The following is a 12069-nucleotide window of genomic DNA, read 5'->3' as shown; positions in this document are numbered from 1 at the left end:
TTTTTAGTCAAAAAAAAAATTGAAGATTTACAAATACGCGAGTAGTACCATTTAAAGGAGTGAGCTTTCTTGCTTCAGAATTTATGTTTTCTACATAGTAACGAAATTTAATAGGAATTCTGTGTCAAAGCTCGGCTTCTGACGTATGTCGATAGTAAATATTGCGTCTTTAGTCTGGAATACCTTTAATATTTGTAACAGATCGATGAAACTGCAGCCAACTTTTGATAATATTCAATTTGCAAAGCCTCTGATATATTCGCACAGAAAGCAAACATACGAAGTATTACTTTAAAACACCATTCATATATATATATATATATATATAAATATATATATATATATATATATATACTAGCAAAAGTATCCGTCGTTGACTGGGTTCAAAACCAGCATCCAGAAAATGGACTCTGATTCATGAAAGTATGATAGGTTATGAAAAGGAAGGGTTGTACATTTGGGTTGAATTTGGGGGTATCAAAACCAAAGCAACATATGATGAACGTAAAAATAAAATAGATAACCCCCATAATTATCAAAGTATACTTACGCAGATAGATATGAAAAGTCTTTATTAAATTCTGTGCCCATTTCCATTTTATGGAGACCAGGCGCGAACGAAGACCCCGCACTTTTATTATAACATCCCTATTTAAGTTAAAACATACTTACCAAAGTATTCTTATGTACATCTATATCAAAAACACTTGTAAAGGTTTTTTTTTAATATTTATTTTTTATTTCAATACTTTGTAGACCAGGCGCGAACGCACACCCAACAATTTTTATGAACCACCGTTCTGTCAGATCAAATATACCCATTCCTGTGTCTCGATACATCTTCTATCATTATATGTAGTAAGTTTATTTTTAAATAGTCAAACATATAGGAGCCTATTCGTGACCGGACACACACACATACACACACAGACATTCATCTTTATATATATATATATATATATATATATATATATATATATATATATATATATATATATGGCTGGTTCGTCACGGTATGTTTATACACACACACATTCATACACCCACACACAAATATATACATTTATCTAAAAAATATGTATGTATATGATAGTTATAGCTATTTCATAACATTATATATATATATATAATTTTATTTAGTATATAATTTTCTTAAATATTGTTGTTTGTATATTGTTTTAGCGCGCATTGTTTTTTACTATTCCTACTCCCGTTTTCCGTTATGATTTTTCCCATTCTAAGGTAAAGGAATTTTCATAACTAATATCAATATCTTCAAATCCGTTGTTGATTTTTATTTTTATTGTTCTATAATGCCAGCTATTTCTCCTCTTTTGACGAGAAGCATTTAGCTTCGAAATACCTTTATCTTAATATGTGTGTCTATTATTTATTTTTCTGTAATCCTTATTGACTTGACAATGTAATAAAGTTCTTATGTAACTTTACGCTTTATTTTATTAATCATTCTCTCTCAGTATATATATATATATATTTATATATATATGTATGTATATATATATATATATATATATATATATATATATATATATATATATTCAAGCTAATATTACAACTGCAATGGAGACACTTTGTTTATGATCCTTTTTTGTAATTTTCGATTTTCCGTATAATCTTTTTTGTATAAAAATCAAAAATATTAATAAAAGTTCCATAGTTGTTGCTGTCACGAACGCTTTCGATTCGTCCACGAATCATCATCAGGTGTTGAAGTAAACGTGCGAAGGAGCGAAAATGAGAATTAAAATTGAAAACTAAAATATACAGTAAACGGCGATAAGTTAAAATATATAGAGTCGATGAAAAGTCGATTAAAATTCAAGTATTAAAATCAGCAAGTTCGTGGACACCTTTAACAAAGTTCATCTAACACAAACTACGCAAGACATTTTAGAACGTTACTGCTTTTCTTGAATGCGATAACATTTATAGTGGGTTGATGGACTCTAATATATGACGCCTCAAGAATTTTTAATTTTTTAATGTCAATTTCATATTGTATATATTTTTTTGTTTTCAACGAGGGCCTTTCTAAGATTGGAGGGGGACAGTTATGTTCTTTTTATCAAATGTTTATATATAGAACTAGTATTATTTAGATACAGTGTTATATATATATATATATATATATATATATATATATATATATATATATATATATATATATATATATATATAGTAAGGGGGTCAGAACAACAGTCTGAAGAGCCGAGTACATTTTAATGTATTAGTAAATGCATTAATACAATTAAAATGAAAAGAAAAGAGTGTTCGTTGTAATATAGGTATATAATAAGCTCGATAGGCATATATATACTAGAGCTATTTTAATATTGAGTAAAATGTTTGATAAATTATAATTAAAGTTAAACATTAAAAATCGGTTTCATAAGGAAGAAAAAACAAAATATTTTCCAGATACATCTGCCTTACTTAAAAAAAACGTTAGGTTTTATTTTGGTTTCTTAACAAAAAAAATCACCCAATATTTTTGCTGATGATGAAAATTTGTTTAAAAAAAAATGGTAAAATTATTGTCCAAGAATTATTGTCTATCTCAATAAAAACATCGGTTTCGAAAGGATCGTATATATATATATATATATATATATATATATATATATATATATATATATATATATATATATATATATATATACGGACAAATTCTAATATAATAGAAGGCGTTATCGCCAAGCGTGTAAAACAGTATAAAATATCGACATATAATCACTTACCAACAAGTATTGATTAAAAATTTGACTCTGAAGGAATGGCTTTTATTTAATGTAGTGTACGTTTAAACAAAATATATTCGCTTTACCTATGTCTAATAAATTTGATGCTAAATTTGGATGAGAATATGCTTTAAAATTTATGCATTTCTTCGTCTCATCGTAGCATTTCGTAATGTTGAGAATGATCCACGATCCTTACACAGGTAAGCACATACTTCCTACCTTTATGCAAGTCTGTATCAGTTTACTCTTTTTAAATTTATTTCTTCGCCGCCAAATTAACGTCTATCGATTCATGGTTGCATTCACGATCACTCCAGGCATTTCCTTTTCGTTTGCGTATACAACCCGCCTGACTGAAAATCCGCATATGCATATATATATATATATATATATATATATATATATATATATATATGTATGCATGTGTGTCTATGTATATATACATATACATATATATATATATAAAATATATATATATAATTTTCACTTTTAAAAATGAGTCATATAAATATTCATATAAATAGATGATTCATACCCAGATATACATTGAGATATATCTTTTATATATAAATTGTGTTTAATTTCGCAACGTACTATTTATTATATGTATTGGTCAATAAGCAAGGAATATACTATGTAAAGTATAAAGTATTTCCTTATTCCATAGAGTTTCCAATATTTAGCATTTTTCCTCCGAGGATATAATCTATAAAAATGTGTTTTTTGACTAGCTATAATTTTCTTGGTTCGTACAAATAATTCAAACTTTAATCTCCGTAATAGTTCAATCAATCTAGCTGATTATTTGTCTTAACCTCAAACAAATTGCTAACATAGATTTTAAACTTGTATATTAGACATGATTAACCCCTCCTTCACATAAATTTTATATACCACAAGTAACTATGCTGAAAGAGATCAAGAGCCGCCATCTTTAAAGATTGCCGGCGATGCTAGCCCCCCTCTCTCAATTCAATTACTGTAAATTCATCTGATAAAATAACATATGTAGCAATGTGAAATTGGATAAAACAAACAGTTTTTCATAACGTTTCATATAATTATTACTTCTTATGTCTCGTTTTTGTCTTCTTTTTTGTGTGTATTACTGCAGGAGCTTTATATTCTGTGATATTCTAATTTCAGGTTGGCTAAAGTGAAATTCTGACTTATATAGATGCTGACAAGAGTGCTATCTGCTACTATTAACTGTCCATTTGTAAAGAAACATTCATCGTCAGCCAGAAGAGAGTTGATTCCATTAACAGAGCTCCTGAACAATGTGGTAGGAAGAGAAATTCAAACACGTTGGATCAACCCTAAATACATCGAAATTGACCCTAAAAGCATGCCCGCCAATGATGAAATGGCATCCTATGCAATCCGCTCTTTGTGTGTATAACTTTAAGGAACATTGTCTTTTTTTTGCGGTTCAGGAGCAAAATCTGATAGAAAAGACAAGGTGTTAATATTTTTTATGCATGAACTATTGAGTTTAAGGACAGAGTGTTAAACGATTGTGAGAAAGTTCGAAATTGATGTCTGTGTATCTACAGTTTAAGGTAGAAATGTAGCTGACTTTGTTTCACAAGAAGCACGTTTACACAGAACATGTTTTGCTTTTATTCCAATAAAAACATTCCTAAAGTGGCCCTGTCGGTGGGGCATTAGAATACACCGACTGCCCCCCTGCAGAGGGTAAAAGTCCCTCAATGGGGGTCCAGGATATGACCTTAAACTATATCCAATGGTAAGGTCCCAGCTTGTGAGCTTTAGGGAGTGTGGAGCCACCCTTTAATTGCCATTGCTCCCAGGTCCACTCTGACCCAGAGTGGTAGTACCTGTTAGGGTTCCAACTATGGGTTAAATAGAAACCGACTTGGAAACAACAAATATATTCTATTAAAAAAAAGTTCTTCAAAATCTTTGGATTCGGCATTAAATAACCCGAAAAGGGTTTATATGCCGTAAAACAAAGACAACCAACCAACCATTCCTAAAGTATTTTCGTCTGCTGGTAGACGAGATATTACAGGGAGAAAGCAGGCAATTCTGAAATTTGCTTATTATTTGAGCAAAATTACGAGGAGCAACTCACTATTGTCTATCTTGTTAAAAAATAAAGGATATTCTCGAGAACACTGGCTTTGAATCATATAGTCAGTCATACATGAAATCTCGATTTGTAGAAGATTTCAAAGACAAAATCCTTGTGACTGAAATGGAAAGCCTAATGGTGTTATATTTTTTACTACAGCAAAATAAATTCTCAATAAATTCAATGCACAGAGCCGCTCAACAGACAATTCCGAATCAGAGGCTATTAGGACACTCAAGCTTATCAAAGATGACCTTAAAAGTATCCAGACAATTCAGAATATTACCCTTTTAAGAATGATCTTGAACAGGATGCGATTCTTGAATATATATTAAAAACACTGTTGATATTTTCCAGGAAGATTTTTACAGGCAAAGAAAATGATTTGAAAATTGCATCAATAGGTCAAGCGATAATACAGACTCAGAATCAGAGGCCATTAGGATCACAGATACAGCACTCAAGCTTATAAAAGATGACCTTAAAAGTATCCAGACAATTCAGCGATAATGCAGAGTCAGAGTTCCTGATTCCAGGTTTCAAGTTACTTTTAGCAGTAAAAATCCGTGACCAATTTGTTTCAAGTTGACAAATCGACACTCTGAATAAGCATGGCTTCTCTTCATCTTAATTTGAAGTCCAAAAATTCGAATGAAGTGCTGCTATTGTTCATGGCGCTTAAACTCTCTCCCCCGTTTAAACTGAAGTTGTGCAGTTCGGAGGACCATAATGTAAGGAGCATTAATAGACTCAACAGTAGGGGCATCATAGCGTCTCTTACATACGTAAGAATGTTAAAAAAACAGTTCTAACAGTTCAAGTCTTTTCAGAAGATATGATTTGGAAGGATCAATATCAAGTACCTAAATTTACTCCACTCTAACAAACAACCAGTGACATGTAAAAAGCTCTAAGCCAAAAAAGTTGTCGATTCCACTGCTAATGCTGGCATCGTTCCCTTATTTAATATCCGTCCAGACCCACAAAACCAGTCCTTATGAAGTCAGTGCACAAAGAAACATATCCTGTGAAATCAGCCACATTTTTGCCAATGATCGACATGGACCCTGCTCTTGATGGGAGAAATTGTTTACCGACTTGATGGGATGGAAAATGCAGGCTGTAAAGTAGTCCATGCATCTGAAGAGGCTGACGTATTGATTGTTGAACTGCTTTAGAACAGCCACGGGCAGGAGAACCCATTTTGATAGTAGATGACACTGACCTATTGGTTAGAGAGTAGAGAGGTCAAACTTTTTTGTCGTATTAATTTTCGATAGTGATAAAAAGTTGCTCCTGTTATTAAAGAAAGGAATTATTTTGATATTATATTACATTCTTTTCCTTTGCTGCGATCAATGTCAACTTTTGCTATGTATCCGTTATGCACGAAATATAAAGTTATTATTTCGTTAAATATACTGTTATATTCTTGGAATGTTGCTATTTTCAATAAAAATAGTTTTCTGAGAATGTTTTAGCCACTAATCAATAAATTCTTTCTCAAAATGCTATTGGCTATATATTACACTATGTTATACTATACTATTTAAAACTGACTCACTGTAATTTTATCAGTTGAATATTATGGCAGCTAAAACTAGAAATAAGACAAGTTGTCCTGTCTATGGTGCTATGTCTGACTTATCTGATAACCAGCTGCCAAACATTGCTGGTCCTATGCGTTTCTATGCAAAGCGACAAAGTGATCTACGAAAGACTACTCCCTCGTCAAAAATTGTCACTGATATTGCTATATCTGCCATGGGAGTATGGATTAAAGCTGGTATTCCAACTGTTACACTGTGAGGAAATAAGCAAAAAAATTGTAAGTCTTCGATATGAATTGCGAAATGTGTTAAAAAAAAAAGATTACAAAAACAAAATGCAATAGAACAAATGAGTGATAAAGGAAATCTGTTGTTTGACATTGCTGCCTGCCACTGTGAGTTTGATTTATGTACCTGTCCCATAGACAAAAAAGAGCCACGTGCTGAACAGTTATTTTAAGATGAACAAAGATCAAAACGAGAAATAGTCATGGGGGCAGTTGACAAGGAGGCTAGTGAATCTTTAAGACAAAAAAGAATTCGAAATACAAAATGAGAGCAGTATTACAATAAAGTTGCCATACTGGATGAAGGACCTTTAACAAGTTTAGATCAAATCAGTAATTCAAACAGTTCAAACTAGGATTCTTCTGCTGAGGACATTTATGAAGATGAATAACCATATAGAACATCTAAAAATATGACCTCACTTCCTACTTTTGTCAGAGAATGTGATTGATAGAGCATTTCAAATACAGTTGGTGCTGCCATTGCCACAACTACTTTTACTGACTATAAAATAGTGATTGAAAATTCGAAACGCAGGTAGTTGATAGATCAAAGTTGTGGAGAGAACGCGAACGTCGGAGAAGCCAACTTGGAGAGAGTGCCTCATAAAAACTTCAGACATTAAGATCCATATTTTTTGATGGAAGAAAAGATGTCTCCTATCTGGGAAGACGAAGTATCGAATTACGGGAGAACATGTTGTTCTACTAAATGAGTCCAATTCAGAGTACTTAGGCCATGTTAACCCTTCAAGTGGATCATCTGCTAACATTTTTGTTGCTATGACTAATTTTTTTGATGAAAATGACTTGTCTCTAAATAATGTAAGGTCTGTAGGACGTGATGGAATAGCAGTAAATATAGAATGCCACAATGGCGTATTCGACGACTTGAGGTGCATATAAATAGACCCCTTCAGTGGATGGTTTGCATGATGCATATGAATGAATTACCTCTTAGAAGCATCTTCACCTTTTTGGATTGTACAACAAGTTGTCCTACTGCTTTCAGTGGAAAAATTGGTAAATCTCTTGTCACATGTCAATCGCTGGCCGTTGTTGAATTTGAAGCCATAAATGGAAACTTACCAACGTTTAAAGATCTATCATACCTGAGTAAAGATAAAAAAATATCTGTATGATATTTGTATGGCTGTCAACAATAGTGTTGTGCCACCAACTCTTGCATCAAAAGAATATGGAGCCATTGTGTATTCAAGGGGACCAATATAATTCAGAGACACTATATTTCTAACATGAATCCATCGGAGGAGTTACAAATCATGGCAGAATATATCATGAAAGTGTTTGCTCCAACTTGGTTTAGCATTAAACTGAGAGGGCAATGTTTCTATGGAGCCCAACATCTGTGGAACGTAATTCATCTCTCCAGAAAATGTTCGAAAATCAATCGATAAATGTATTCGGTATAACGGGTACTTTGGTAATGCAGAAAATATTCTGTTGGCAATCATGAAAGATGAAAGGGAAGAAATAAAAGAACCATCCCTCAAGAGAAGTGCAATATCAAGAGAAGTGAAAACTAAAAGATTAAGAAAGTTCCAAATTCCAACATTGAATATCAATGCTGAGGACTATTATGAAATGGTTGATGGGTCGGTATTCCGAGATGTGAACCTCCATTAACAAGACTTTTAACAGATCATGAAATTGAGGAAGGAATCAAAAGCAGAACCGAATCAGTTTTTGAATTGGATTAGTTTCCCTGCCAGACACAAGCGAGACATATAAAAATGTGGACAACTTCCTGTCAGACACAAGAGAGACATATAAAAATGTGGACAACTTCGTCGGGATGGATACATTCGTGCTAAGATTGAATCACGAAAGTAAATGGCTAAATACAGCACGAAGAGGGACTGGAATGCTTAACTCTATGTTCTTTTGTTCCACAGTGCAATTATTTACTTGTAAAATGCAATTCTTATGGTATTACTGAGTAATAAATTTTCTTGTATTTTTTAATATATGCATTTTCAGTACAATTTTCAACCTTTCGGTGGCAAAGGAAAATGGCTCTGAAAAATACTAACACCTTTTCGAAACTTACTTTTACAGGTAGGAGCAACTTTTTTGCACTCTCGAAAAGCAAAATGTATATGTCACTACACCCTCCTATTGGTCCCTCTCTATATCATGTGAATAGAGATGGTTGTTACAACATTCTCCACACGCCACAACCAAAGGCTAGTGCAAAAGGTGTGAAACTCTAGAACATTAAAGAGATGCGAAAATTTTATAAAATGTGGTTTGTTCTAAAATGCTAGTTATCCAGACACCACTGGGTTGTAATTCTATATCCAGTGTTCATTGAATTGCGAAGGCAGCATTCCTTCGAAAGGCGATGAACAATAAAACCTACCTGAAACTAGAAGAAGTATTTGGCAAGGGTAGTAGGGCAGAACAGGTGTTGAAGCTGTGGGGAAGACTTTAGTGTACCTATACAATGGTAATTAATCATCTTCGACTGAGGCGCTTTAAGGAAAACGTTGCAAAATGCCCAAAGCTTGTTGAGGCCAACACATTGCTACCTTTAAGAGCAGCTACGAAATTCCAAGGCCTTCGAGTTTGCTTCCATATTCATAAATGGAAAGCTTGGAACCAGCTTAAACCTTTCAGATGGGGAATTACAACCAATCAAGACTCACTTTATAAATTTGGTGGTTATAATTAGGTGCAAATATACTTCAGTGTGTATTGCAATATGCAGTTACAGAAAATATGCCATTTACTGTTCAAATCTATGTAGTAATTTCAAAGGCCCCCACTGCACCAAATGACCAGTTTGATGCTGATGAATATACCTTTTACTGTTTCTTGACAATTAATGGTCTGTGGTCCGTTCACGAACTAGTACTGTTGTGGTTATGCTGCATTTGACCAATTCAAAATTCCTATATTGTAAACTGTACGTATCTTTTACCTATTTTTTATCAAATGTCGGTAATGAATGTGAACACTGTGCCTTGAAAACTACTATTTAGTCTGTTTTTGTACGTTTTATGCTCATGTTTTATAAAATAAAAAAGCAGGGAAACATGCTTGTTTATTATAATGTACACACACACAAACGCACACACACATGTATTTAATTTTTATTATTGTTCACTTGGATTGTAAAGATGGCGGTTGTTGGCCCTTTTCGGCGAGGTTACATGTGGGAAGAATTTTTATCTGACCGAGAGATGAAACATATGATGAAACATACGATGAAATATACGATGAAACATACGATGAAACATAATATGAAACATACGATGAAACATACGCTTATTCTCCTAAGCTGCAGCGCTCTTTCCTTTCTTTCTATCTCAGTCCCACCCGATTGTAAACTCTCACAAGAAAAACAAAACGACGTACAAACCGAAAAGACACAAAAACACACACAAGATTCAGCACTTATCGTATTTGCTATTTCTCAGTCATCTCAGACAAAAAATGTATCGTAGTTATTTAGTCGAACACTTGCCGCCTCATATCCAAATTACTGGCATTTTCGTTACTATTAAACAATCTATCTTAAAAATCACTTTTCCATTTTCCCTCTACTTACCTTTACAGGCAAAACAGAAATGCGCTTGCGCAAATAAAACCATTATATTAAACGCCGCTGATATTATTGTAACAGAAATGATAGCGAAATCGTAATCGCTATTGACAGGTACTTCTGCGTAACATAGGAGGAGTAGCATCTTCATTTCTATCGTTCTTATCCCAACACTTCCATCGCCACTTGTCGATTTCATCATTGTCTTTTCTGGTCCCGTAGGCAGCGTTTCTGAGCTTATTCTTAGAGATATTAAAGGGTTCGTGTGTAAACTTTATTATCTCCTAAGGTGGAAGATAGGGAGCGGACATCTTTAATATGACGTGGGACGCCATCAAAGCAACACCATCTGATACAGTATTATGTCTTCTATTTTTCCACTGCCAAAATCCGGTAGTGCACCGGGTATACCGGATTATTACGAAGTACGACCTCCCATTTTATAAAGGGGTTTTAACAATTCTAACCAGTTCTGGTATGACATATATCCCTTTTATATGCTTTTTGTAGCGGCAGATCCTAATGACTGACGCAGTTGAAAAGGGTTGCCTCGTCCTAGGGTGTCACATTATACCAGTATACCGGTTCCAGAATCGAACATTACATCTTGGCAGCAATGTTTGAAATTGAGATGACGATGTTTACATTCTAGAAAACATGCGTATCGGTAACATATTCCGCCAGTCATTTATGAATATCTGAATTTCTTGACTTCGAAATTTACAGGCATTTAATAATAGCGGAAGGGCTCACAGGTAAAAAACAGATCATAATCGGCGTATAATGCTTGATCAAGCTTGCCGTATCAACAGACGCCATATTGTGAAATGTGTGTGTTCACAACCTGTACGAGCCAAGAAATGTCAGCCATCATAATGTTGCGTTGTGTGCACTCAGTATATATAACTGCGTGGACAAATGGTCGCCGGACAAGTTTACCGACGAGTGTATATTTGGAATGACAACTAAAATTCTCGACTGTTTACAAAAGAATTCGAGTTTATTTTAAACAATCTTTCTTTACACTTTGGTGTCGGTTGTCACTGACTCCACTAGCGAGGAGAGAGGTGTTGGGAGAGATAGGTGGCGTGGCGGGGATGTTGACAGATGACAGACTTGTTCTCACCACGTCGGCCGGCTACTCTTTTTGTAAAACCAAAACATCTTTGTTTATATTGGTATCGGCCATGTTTCTCTAGCCCCAGCTGCGAATGTCAGCTGCATTCTGATCTGGTCATAAAATATTTGCTGATGTTATTATTTTTGATTAATTCAAAGCATAATTGTTGCAATAATCCACAACCGTTGTTTTCGATTGTAGGGCAATTTCCTTTTGTTTGTTTGGACTGGAAACATCACCGCATTCCAATTATGTGTGTCACTAGCTCAGGTGACGCTCGTGTCCAACATTCCATGTTGCCATGCTTAAAACATGACCCTCACATCACGTTCTTAGCTTACCTCTCCGATTTCTTCACAGCCTGTCCCCTTATCATACAACAATAATGCCTCACACCTATCAGACACCAGTTGTCTTCCTCCACAAGCTTTCTGTTTGCCATACGCTGTTTCCGCATCAGTTCGTTGACACTCTTCCTAGCTTCCTTTATCGATACGTTTGTTGTTGCAAGACATAGCTTTTAGCGGAATATGTAATTCGGCAAATTACGGATTGTCCACTTCTGATGCATTTCATGGATTTGCCCTGATATCAAGTGATATGTGTTAAGATTGCCACTGTCAGTTGCAGGGGATTATATCTCTGCCTCATTATATCAATCCACCTATTTAGGAACTCGGATTA

This window comes from Euprymna scolopes, chromosome 12 (assembly GCF_053919585.1).
Source record: "Euprymna scolopes isolate OS-2025 chromosome 12, ASM5391958v1, whole genome shotgun sequence".
Lineage (NCBI taxonomy): Eukaryota > Metazoa > Mollusca > Cephalopoda > Sepiida > Sepiolidae > Euprymna > Euprymna scolopes.
This window is presented reverse-complemented; position numbering follows the sequence as displayed.